The sequence below is a fragment of the Pyxicephalus adspersus genome, chromosome 4 (genome assembly GCF_032062135.1).
Source record: "Pyxicephalus adspersus chromosome 4, UCB_Pads_2.0, whole genome shotgun sequence".
In the NCBI taxonomy this organism is placed as follows: domain Eukaryota; kingdom Metazoa; phylum Chordata; class Amphibia; order Anura; family Pyxicephalidae; genus Pyxicephalus; species Pyxicephalus adspersus.
The window spans coordinates 12,019,239-12,032,020 of NC_092861.1; the positions used below are offsets into that span (position 1 = coordinate 12,019,239).

Below are 12,782 nucleotides of genomic sequence, written 5' to 3' on the forward strand. Positions count from 1 at the left end.
GAAAAAGTATAGTCCATTTACAAACAAATATTTTAGGTCTACAATTTTTTAATTAGAGAGATGTGTTTAAAAGAAAACAGACTGTTACAGTAGCCCCTACCTAAAACTAATGAAAATAACATTGGTTAGAAGAATCCTTCTCACCAATGGGATCTTTAAGAAGGTAAACCGAAAGCAGAAGTTTGTATATTGTTCTAAATATTCTAAAGCTGATGTGGCTTTTTCATCAAGAGAATGAGCACAAAAATTTTTGCAACAAGCAGTTATAAGATCAATTAATTTGGAAATTGGAAAGCAGGGATTTCTCAATAGGGCAATCCCAAGGTAAATAAGAAACCAGCAGGTGACTCAACCTACTTCCAAAATATGTGCACTGTACATAGAGAAGTCATTTAAAAATCATAAAATTAAAGATATTTGCAGAAAAAAAAATATACAAAGGCAACAGTGGAATTTTACCGATGGGAAATATTCCACTAGTAGATTTATTCCCCATCTCCTCGGCCTGTCACAATTTTTTTCTATTTGAATTCAGGATACAGCAATGTTTTTATGTGGGTTTGATTTGGACACAGATCAGATGCCACATTATTCTGAAAGCGACTGAAACATCTTCTGACAAATCTGCATCTCCAAATGTCCCAATATATTACACGCTTTCCTACACGGCGAGGCAGCAATAATTCATCTCTCTCCAAAAGAAATCTGCTCAATGATCAAACTCTCGAAATGTGTCAAGAGTCTAATTTAAGGAATTCAAAATGGTAATGGTGATCTGGTTACTGCTGCAAGTTGAAATGTTATAGAACATCATCTCTGTCCACAAAGAGAAATTGCATCAAGTGAAAGAAATCTTAAACTGTGGAGCTCATGGCATTCATAAAGCAATTTTCCTGATCTCCAGAGAGGAACACCCTCTTCTCCCCACTCTTTATACAATATTTATATTTTATATTATTAAATGATCCAACTACTTACCTAAAAACATCAGCCAAATTACAGGTAAAGTCCTAGAATCTCATCTTCTGGTGTGGTTTGGTGATATTGGTGCAGTCTATTGGCTGCTACAAGTGTCCTTCTCCAGATCCTCGTATATGACGAGGGGCAGATACAAGACTGTTCAGTTTAGCAGCAGAAGGTGAAGTGAGAAACTTATGGTCAATAGTAGCTTTCATGGATCCCAGATGGCATTGTGTACATTCATGAAAAAAAAAATGTATTTTTTGTATATTTTTTTCCCAGTGCAGCTTTTAGGTAATTTGAGCACCCCCATTACATACAGCACAAAATAATACCAATGTCGGCTAACTAAAATTATATCACATACATTAGTTCAAATTGCATGTAATGTAGTGGAATGGTAAAGCTTAACGTATGCATTTTACTTACGGGAACTTTTTTTTCCCTATTTTAATGAGACAGTCTACCACATGAAGGAAATATAAATGATTAGCATTGCATTAGGATAGAACTGAGCTACACTGATAAACATTGCTTAAATGAAGGGAACACCAGGCTACCATGACTGAAATACTCAAAATAAAAAACTGCATTGATATGCATTGTGTAATTCAATGAGAAACCAAAAGAACGGTTCATGTAAGCCAATGCGATTAACCCACTGGGGATAAAATTCAAAATCATAAAGATCAAAAAAACTAAAATCATAAAATGATTGAACTTTTTTACAACTTATAGTGTTACTCAGTAGTGCATATGGTCCCCGCATGCCTGTATTCACTCTCAATGTCTGGGCATGCTTCTGAGTAGACAGCGGATGATGCTCTGGTGGGTATCCTTCCAGACCAGGATCAGGGTATCAGTGGGCTCATGGACAGTTTACAGTGCTACCTAATGGGAGTTGGATAAACCAAAACATAATATCTCGGGGGATCTCTGTAGGAGTATGGGCTGAGGAATGTGGGGGCAGGTCAATGATATCAATGTTTTTGTCATCCTGTAACTGTCAAGACAATCTGGCCACACAAAGCTGGGCATTGTCCTGCACCAAGAGGAACTTGGTCCCATTGCACCAGCATAAGGACTAACAGTAGATCTGAAGATTTCATCCTAAACCATTAGCTAGCATGTATAAATCTATACAGCCCTGCAAGGACATGTCACCCTCACCATAATTAACCCTCTTCCAAATTTGCTCAATAATGTTAAAGGTAACACAATGTTCTCCACAGTAACTCCAGATTATTTCATGTCTTTCACATGTGCAGCTCATCTGTGAAGAAAACAGGGCAACAGTAATGAACCTGCCAATTCTAATAATGTCTGGTTCTAATAATCAATGCCAATGAAGCTGCATAGTGCCATGCTCTAAGCATAGGTTCCACTACTGGACCTTGAGCTCACAGGCCAACCTAATAGAGTCTGTTTCTGACATTTCAGAAACATGCACACGAGTGGTCCACTGGGGACCACCATGGGACTCCGGCAATATCCCTCTTGTTTTTCCTTAAACAAAAGATGGAGATACTATTTTTTTCCTCCTATGGTCTTGTTCCTGGTATTTCCTAAAGACTGTGCTGGGAGAAAAACTCTCTACCCACGGCACAAATAGATGTGCTATCCTGGAGAATCTGGACTACCTGTGCACTAGCAAAATGCAAAGATGAGAAATCCATCAGAAAGAATAAGAAAAAGGAAACTGTCTGTGGTAAAACCTTTTCCTAACTTTTGGCTTGATGTTTCCCCTCCTGTACACCAGTTGTTGTAATAATTTGCACCAAAACGGGTGAAACTGACATGCAATCACTTACTAGGTGAACAGAATATTATTTCAGAAGTGTAAATCACTTGGTGTTATAGCATGTTGATTGAGATATATATACTGTATATATATATATATATATATATATATATATATATATACACACACATATACACAAACACAAATTATTAATACCAAACAGGCATCATTTGTGCATATGTGTGAAGTTTGAGATATATATACTATATATATATATATATATATATATATATATATATATATATATATATATATATAACACACATATACACAAACACAAATTATTAATACCAAACAGTCAAAACATTGAAGCCACTGACAGGGGAAGTGAATACTGTTGATTATCTTGTTATAATTGGCACCCTTGTTTATCTTGTTTAAAGGTGAAAACCAGCAGTGGCATCACTACAGTTGCATTCAAATCTCATGCAGTTGCATTCAAATAACCTAAACCAAAAAGTAGCTATCCCATTTCACACATTGGGCCTGATTTAATAAAGCTCTCCAAGGCTGGGGAGGATACACCTTCATCAGTAAACCTGGGTGATCCAGCAAACATGTAATGAATTTATCCAAAGTCATTTGCTATTTGCTAGCAAATGTTTTGAATCTAGACCTAATCTATTTCAGGTTTGCTGGATTGCCTACCTTCACTTAATTAAAGCGTATCCTCCCTGGCCTTGGAAAGCTGTAATAAATCAGGCCCATAGTTTCAGCATTGCCTTTTCTATGAGGAAATATAAAATATGCTTCTCATATATTGCTACATGCTATTGCTTCGTTATCCTGGCACTGCTTTCTTCAGGCCCATTCAGTTAGCAAGTTGAAAACTGTGGGGAGAGGTAAAGTAGGATTTAGTTGGTAAAGACAACACAGTCTCCTCCTATCCACTTTTTATAGCCAATGATTTGTATCTTTCAGTGCAGTAGCTCAGTGACACAATTGACCTTCAATGCAGGAAATCCCAATTACAATACAGAAGCTTGGGATATCATTATCTCTCTGCACTGTACCACAGTCTCTGCATTAAATAGGTATGTTTAATCTATAAGGAAAGAGTGACTCACTCTCGTGAAGACTTCTAGAACTTCAGTTAGTCTCCGAGTGTTTCTGTTCAGCGTACAACATAAATCATATCTGAGCACTCTAAAACAATCTATTTATTTTTCTTCTTCTCTGATGGGCACTTAGCTACTCTGGAATTGAAACCAACTTAAAGAAAATAACATTAAGGTAAAAAATGTATCCTCGGAAAGTAACTGAAACCTGAATTCAAGTAAAAACAAACTAGAATAACTGAAAAGTTTGATGCCAGAAAGGAATGCTTGCTATTGCAAAGAAATAAAAAAAATCTAAGATTTCCTACCCATAATTGTTCGTTGTTAAGCTGCAGAGTCATAAGAGGACAGGCTTCTAACTTCAATACGTCGCTATTTAAAGGGTCAGTCCACCCAAATCTACTTTTGGTAGATGAAGAGATGAAAAAAATATATATAATGAGGATTAACCATTACAGTCATAAAATGCTCCTTTTGAAAGAAATAATCTGCAGCATACGACTATATTTATTTTACTGGCTATCAACTTGTGCTTTGCTATTGCAGCAGCTTAACCTGATGAAGCGGAATATGCTCCGTGAAACACGTAGAATATGAGTATAACATCTATATAAAAGAGACCTAAAAACACTATACAGTGGATAATAAATTTTTTATGTATTTTAATCATGTTTTGAATAAATTAGTGTTTTATGGTGTTTTATATACTTTGTGATTATTGTAAATTGTTAAAAGTGTCTAAAAAGTCCCAGGGAACGCTTTTTGCGTCCTCATTCCTTTTTCTGTTTTGTGTAATGATAAACTAGGGATGGTGAGAATATAGGAGGAGGAATTGCCTAGCTTTAGTTTTATTTACCAGTGAAATGATTCCCGTTTGGAAAACCTCTGACCTTTTTAAGTTAGCACCCTCTTCTGTAAACCTCTTCCCATCAAACAATGATAGACTGAGAATAATTTTGAGACCTACTCTGACAATAAAAAAAAAAACACATATCTGGAAGGCGCTGACCCTTTTCCCCAACATCTTTCCACTTCTAACTAGAAGTTTACTCCCACAATGACCACAATGCACATTTACATTATGAGGTCAACAAAACATTTTTTTCAGAGGGGTCCCTCCATCAACAATCGGAAAATGCTGCAGAATGACTGGATTGTTTAAAATGTCTGCATTCAGAGCCAAACCAGCTGAATGTTGGGTGACCTTTGTTTAGTTGTGCCTGATCTCCGGTTTTGTAATAACTATAGGGTGGGTCAAATCTGAAGTTGAGGTAAAAATATGTGAAGACATGTCTTATTATTTCTGAATGTTGGTTGTAAACTGTAAGTTTATGAAACACGGACAAACTTTTTCCTATTTTGTAAATCTTGTTACGACTCGTGAAGGTCTAAGATGCTAGGAATGCTATCTTCACTAATTACCTCTACATACCGTCCCACCACAAAACATCACTCCCACGAGATAAAAGATGCAATGTATAAAAACAAACAAGCATGGTTTAAGAGAAAAACCAACGACCTTGCTGATTTACTCATAGCTGAAAGTCAACTAAAAAAAGCAACCAGAAAACATCAACTTGTTTCACTAAAAACTCAAAAATCTGAGTTGGTTTTGGACGATAATAATGTCACTGAATAAACAGCAATAACTACAAGCACGAGTTGTGTGATTTCAAAGCGAAGAATGCCAGATAACACGTGAAAAAAACGTGATGTTATTAATTTTTTTTTTTTTTATAATTTATTTATAAAGTTAAACAGACTTTTATTTCAAACAGCCCCTTCACATCAGCGCATTTTTAAACATTTTTTTTATTTTAAAACTGGGGCTTCACAATAAAAATTTTACTGTGGGCTTTTTAACAATTAAAATCACAGTTTCAGAAAGTTTTACTAACTTTAAACATTCCGTACAATGCTACCAAATAAATGCTTTAATCTCTTCCAAAATGTAACTCTTAACACCATCCTAACCCCTTAGCCTTTACCCTAACATGAACATTTACCTTTACCTGGACTCCTAAAACTCTCCCCACGCCGGTTTCAGAGCATGTCAATTTCACTGCTTTATAAATAGACCCCTGAAAGTGTTTTTTGCAGCATGCCTGACGGTAGGGAGCATTTACATTAATGTTAATGTATGAAATTCATAGCTTTTTGGGGGGTCTGCACCTTCTTTATTTAGCTAATGGACAGCCAGTTATGACTTCTGCAATTAAATTAAGGATGGTATATTAGCACAAAGGGGGGACCAGACATACAGACAGACTGGTGTATGGTTGTAGGCAATTACATATATATATATATATATATATATATATATATATATATATAACATTTACATAAAGGGAATTAAAGGCTCTCACCTTATGGAATATTATTTAGGATTGCCCCAGGAACAGGACTGCACTTTCCCCAACCATTACAAACACTTTATTCAAATTTTTGAATTTAGGTGTGCCAATACCTGTGGTAGCCCCACATGCCCCAGCCATGCCATTACCACCACCATTGTTTAACAGATAAGCTGGTATGATTTGGATCCTAGGCAGTTCCATTTTGTTCCATTCACACTTTCCACTTGCCATCACTCTGACACAGTCTAATCTTGGTCTCGTCTGTCCATACCACATTTTCCCAAAACTCTGCAGGCTCCTTTAAGTACAAATTGTAATCTGGTCATCTTGGTTTTGTGGCTAAAGCTGCATACACACGACTAAGGACTGCACGTTGCGTGAACGAGTGTTGTACATACAGCACCATTCTGCTATATGGAGAGGGGAGGGGGAGAACGACAGAGTGGCACCCCGCTGCATGCTCAACCCCCTTCCCTTGCATTAGGATCGTTCGTTGTCCATCGTCCGTGGATCCACCAGGACGGTCATTTGGACGATAGAAGATGGGCGCTCTGGCGTACACCGCCAGATTCTCATCCGGTATTAGTCCTGAGCCGATTATTGGGCGAGAACCATTAGACGTGTGTACATATCTTAACTAGTGGTTTGCATGTTACAGTGTAGTCTCTGTGTTTCTGTTCACAAAGTCTTCTGCAGATAGTAGTCTCTGACAAATACACTCCTGCCTCCTGAACATGTTTCTTATCTGCTGGATGGATGTTTAAGGATTCTTCTGTCATCAGTAGCAGAGGTCTTCCTTGGCCTACCAGTCTCCTTGCAATTACAGTGCCGACCAGTGCACTCCTTCTTCTTAATGATCTTCCAGACAGGTAATTTTGATATTTACAAAGGTTTAACCAAAGTCTAATGGTTTTATTTTTGTTTTTCACCTTCACAATAGCTTCTTTGACTTTCAATAGCACAGCTCTTCATGTTGAACACTGGCACCCTAGGAACCCTAGGTATCTTATCCCTGTACTAATGTGGCAATGAAACACACCTGAGTATTCACAAACACGTGTGAAGCCAATTGTCCCAAACATTATGGTGCCCTGAAATGACCATGTATAAAAAGTGTTGTCATTTCTACATGGTGAAACTGTATGCAAATAACTTCTGGAATAAAGTCCGGAATGTGGACTTTATTTATGTCTGAATAGTTTGATTTACATTTTTACACTGAGGAACAGTAAATCAAAGGGAAAAGTGTCTTTGTCCTAAACATTATGGAGGGCACTGTAAGTACAGTATGTATTCAGGAAGTATGTATGATTTCCTCCATTATATTCTAGTTTGGAAAATTGTTGTTTTGTTTGAAAAACAGGATTTGTGAAGACTCTGTGCCACTGTCTGGAACGAGGGAAAATGAATGATCTAGAGCAGAGAAGACTCATTCAGAGAGACAAACACGTTAAATTCCATGCATCTGTTTTCGAGGTCTACTGCCTCCCTGACCACCAACACAGGCGGGCGGCTGTGCCAGTTAGCGATCGCCTGGAATAACGTCCGCGGTGAATGGTGGGGAAAATCCCTGCTTAGTCACAGTGAAAGGTTAGTCATGGAAAATTAACCTTACTAATAACAGACATGTTACACCGCACACAAACTGAACATACAATTATTTTACAAATGCTGAACAAGAAAGGAAAATTTGGAAGAAAGCAAAATTAATGTTTAAGCAGAATGAATAGAATTTAAAAAAAACGAAAATCTGGAAACTATTCATATTTTTGAAAATGCTGGTTAATGTTTATTTTATTTAAACAATGCAGATATAATGATACAGGAATAATATGAATAGTAACTGGTTGTATTTAGCAGGCAAGAAATGCGAGAGAGCTTTGGCAGGACAAACTAGGAATGGCAGCAAAGAGATGACTGTTGGGTAACCTTGCGGGCTAGCTCAAGGTTCTCTTATGCTTTGTCTCCTATGACCTAAACATTTATAAAAAAACAAAAAGCTGACCAGAACCTTTTTGATGTAAATGATAGAATGTTTTCTGTGAATGCAAAATTTGAGTTAACATGGTAAAGTTTAACTAATGCAAACTTCCATCTGGGAGCCGGATACATCCATACTCCGCAGAAGACCTTCAAATTTACTCAGAGGTAATATTATTCTCTCATTCTAAACTCTATCAGAGGCCTTGTGACAAAGTTTTTACTGACCATCTCCCAACTTCATCACGGTTTCCCTCTTCCTCGAAGCTACTGCAAATACCGGATCTTGAGAACAAAATGGAAGCTACAGAGATTAGATTACTTTTGATTAATGTAGTATATTATAAGGGGTCACTTTAAGAACAAAAAATAAATAATGAAAAAAAAGGCAAAGATTTTGAGCATCAATCATCTAATATCTTCAGCCTAGGCCAGGCTGTAGCCCCTGTTCAGATTTCCACCCGCCCGCAGCCTCTGTCATAAAATCAGTAATATGCAGTCCCCCAGCATTGTTGACCACAGTATAAAATACACGGGTACAAAAAACCTTTTTTATATTTCATTAGCGTTGATCAACTGCCTTGCAATTATCTGCCCGCTACTCGGCGGGCATAATCGTCAGGACAGGAGTCACCATGTGTGCACAGAAAATTGTCATTATAGTAGGCGTGCACAGGACCTACACTGATTCCAAGAACGTGCCTTGCACACAGCCTGCACTGACACCGGACTCCGTGCACAGAGAATCCCTCATCATCCTGGTAGGTGTGTGCTCTGCGGGACCCGCGCAGACAATGCCCACACTAACCCCGAGTATGTGCTGAAAGGTCGGGCCCCCACACATTTTTACTTCACCAATTCTGGCCCTCTTTGCAAAAAGTTTGGACTTTCTGGCCTAGGCTATCATGGACATTCCCCTAGCCTGTGAATAGATGATGAAGGAAGTAACACAGTGATGCGCTCTCTCTCTTTTCCTTTGCTTGTTCCTGCTATCAGCAGGGTTCTAGCTTACACAAGAACTGATTGGCTCCTCATTCTGCTTTGTGTATGTTTTTGTCTAAACTGAGCTATACCCCATCTTCACTTCACAATACTGGATCGTGTATTGGATCTTCATGCTTCCAATGTTGCATCCTGAACTTTGTGTCCTTTTAATAGGAAGGATTGAGTATTGCTCTTTACTACACGTACCTGAATAACATAACAAGAAAGCAAGGGGAGGTGAGGATGTGTTGGGAAAAATCATTATTTAAGAAAAAATGCAAAACAAAAATTCATTTTAACATAATTTTTTTTTTCATTTTGGAAAGATTGAGGTAATGTTAAATTTTTTTGCAATAATTTTTTGCCAATGTCAGTGCACATAGTGAATCTTGGCAAATTTTTTGCACAAATTTTTGGTCAAAGACCTAGGCTGGTGGGTTTTTAAGGTACCTTAATAAATTTTAACCTAAGCGGTTATATATAAAAATAATATAACAATTTAAGTGTTAAATCAAGTGGAATCACAAAAGGGTGAAGGGTACAACTTTTTTTTTGTATTTTTATTTATTATGTTGTGGTTGTTTGCTTTCTTCTTGGGGTTCATTAAAGTGACCCCTTATGATCTTGGCACATTTTTATTACTGTCTGTGCCCCTATTGGAGAGATACTCCCCTCCTGCCCCAACAATAGGATGGCATAGGAAAAAATGGAAAATCTTTCTAACACATATAATAGCAAAAACACTTTTTTATTTTAAATGGGGGCAAACAGTTAAAACTTCAGTTCCTTCCAGTTCCAATGACAGTTTCCAGTTCTCCTCTAATTAACTGTCATAGTGTCACAGGGACAGGACAAGGATAAAGGAAGCAATATAAACCTGACCGATATTTTCACTCCACTCCATTCTGTCCAAAACAGAACCTTTAACAACATTTGCTAAAATGAAAGCATTGCGCTTTATATAGTAGAAAGATAATTTGTAACACCATAAATTTTTGTGTAATAGTCCAAATACTGTTATGTGGCCATTGACGAGCATGAACCCTAGTTAGCCCTGTCTGCAAAAGCTTACCCAACCTGGGATGGATTCATCTTATTCCTCCCAATGGTGACAGCAGTGGACAATACTTGCACACTGTACTGCTACCTAAAATCTCCACTACAATTGCAAGTGACATTCTGTCAATGCAGAAGCAAAAATGGAGGACAAGGGGTTGTCACTACCACAACAAGAAATGCCCAAACAAGGATCAACAGGCATTACTGATGACACTGTACATTAAAAAAAAAAAAAGTAAAATTGCTTATGTTACCATATATAAGTTTATATGAAATCTTAGTGATTCAGATATACCTTACTCTTATTCTTAGAAGAAGAAAAAAAATGATAGTTCATTTAACGCTTTGATTCATATATACACTTTTAATAGATTGTTGCAGATCTACTGTGACAAACATTGGCTTCTGTATGGAAACAACTACTCATTGAACTCTGGCAACATAAAACTTTAGTTTTCCGAAGACCTGGGAAACAAATCACTGCCACACCTTCTGCACAACAACGACATGCTACATTCCTTCATATATATCGCAGGCCTTTCACCGATCCGGGTGACAGATTGTTGCTGAGCCAAATCGCCTTTCAAAAGGCATCTAATTTTTTTTTTTTGAGAACCGTGCAAAGGTCTTGAATTCAACGCCGAACAATATATTACAAAGTTCTAAAAGCACAAACGTCTTTTTGTTTCTATATAGCGATCTCTCGCAGTTTATAAATCTCAGCTTGAAATACAAGACCCGAAATAATGAGACATTTTCCCCTCGGAGATTCTCGGCAGTCCGCTTATATTTTATAGGACGCGGCAGTTAGATTTAAAGAGCGTTTCAGCAAATCCATAGAGTTTTTGTTTGATTTATATTGCTAATGACACACTATGGATTATTTCACCTAATAGCATAAAAAATCTAAATGTATGGAGTTTCTAAACTTCATGCAGAAAAAAGAGCTGAGCCTGAGGGTGTAATATTCAGTATTTACTGTAATATGTCTGATGTACAATGTGCTGTGGTACTGATTGCTCTATAGTTTTGGATCTTTACCCAAATACGCTTAATCAAGCATGTTTAGCAGTTGGCAGAGGAAGCCAAAAGGGATGTAGTAGGCTACCAGGATCTGCTCCGAACATCTATTCATCAGAGAAGTGGTTTAACGAGTAAGGCTTCAAAGAGCTACAACTCTTCATCAATGCAATACATGAACGAAGAGCCTATAAATATCAGATGTAAGGATCAGCATTGCCGTTAATAAGGCAGACTACAGGATTTAGGAACAAGCCTTCGGGAAGCCCTTATACAAGATGCTTAGGTATCAAATGACTAAGACTACGAAACAGCCAATGAATATGATTTATAGTAATTTTAATGTCAATGTAAAAGGAGCAGGGCTGTAATTATCTATGACTGGGTCCCATAGCAAAATGATTCCATGTCGTAATAAATCTTCAGCCTTTAAATAAAAGAGAACTAGTAAGGTTTTTACTAAACCAAAGAACATGGTGGTTTCATTCCAGCTTGGTGGCCTGGACCTGCACTCCCAAACTGCTACTAAAGTGTATAATCATCAACAAAGTAGAGCTCAACTGTATATATTTTGCTGAAAACAGGGGACAAAAGATTAATCACCAAGATTGCATGTAGGCTCCCTACATCTGGTCCTCTGTCCTTTACTGACTTACCAACTGCATTTCTCTAAGAAAGCAGCCATTTTGGCTGATGGTTTTGCCTACTTCATGTCGGTGCTGCCTCATTGGGGACTGGTGGTGGAACACAATGTAATGCAGAATGTGCAGAAAATGAATGAAGTGGTGAGAATCATAAACTAGGGTCCCAAGTTTGAATCTCAGTCAAAAAGCGGAGTGGTAGATTGATAGGTTTTCTCAACAGCTAATGTTCAGGAGAATAGACTATTAACAATGGCATGGATATTAGATAGTGAGATTCTCTGAACAACAGTTAGTGACCGGACCTGGACTCTGTAAAGCAACATGTAATATAACTGCAATGCATAATATAATTTATTAAAGTTCTGGAGAAGATAAACTATCATTAGCCTGGGTTATTCAAAAAACCTAGCATGGATCTGGTCCAGGACTGAAAACGTTTGCCAAAAAAGAAATCCATTGCAGGTTTGCTTGATCACCCATGTCAAACCATGACAGTCTATCTTCTCTGGTCTTGAAGAGCTTTAATAAATCAGACCCACTGTGTTTTTGTCCTTTATTCAAGGTGGCCTGAATCCTTTCAGTGCAATCCTTATGAATCATATAAATATATATGGTCAAAGAAACAGTGCCAAATCAGAACTGGAGTGCACAGATGGGGCCATACTGATAAAAGCTGAGCTTTGCTTCCTCATGTCTGAACTGCCCATGTGATGACTGGAGAGCTAAAGACTGTTTGTATAGTATTCAATAAGAAGCAAGAGGAATTCAGAAAGAACAAACAGCAAAATAGAGGGAAATTAGCATATCTTATGTATAGCTTTATGTCAATAAAGGTGATCAGTAAGAAGTAATAAATGGCTTCACCAATGAGGCAGCAATGTCTTAAGCTACGTACACACTTCCAATTATTATCGTTGGA

The 12,782-nt window shown here is 37.5% G+C and overlaps 1 protein-coding gene across 3 annotated transcripts in view; it reads right to left on the reverse strand.

Annotated features, from left to right (window-relative positions):
• The window catches only part of SUPT3H (SPT3 homolog, SAGA and STAGA complex component), a 270,705-nt gene that overhangs the window by 58,379 nt on the left and 199,544 nt on the right, over positions 1 to 12,782 (reverse strand). The gene's annotated exons all lie outside the window — the stretch shown is intronic.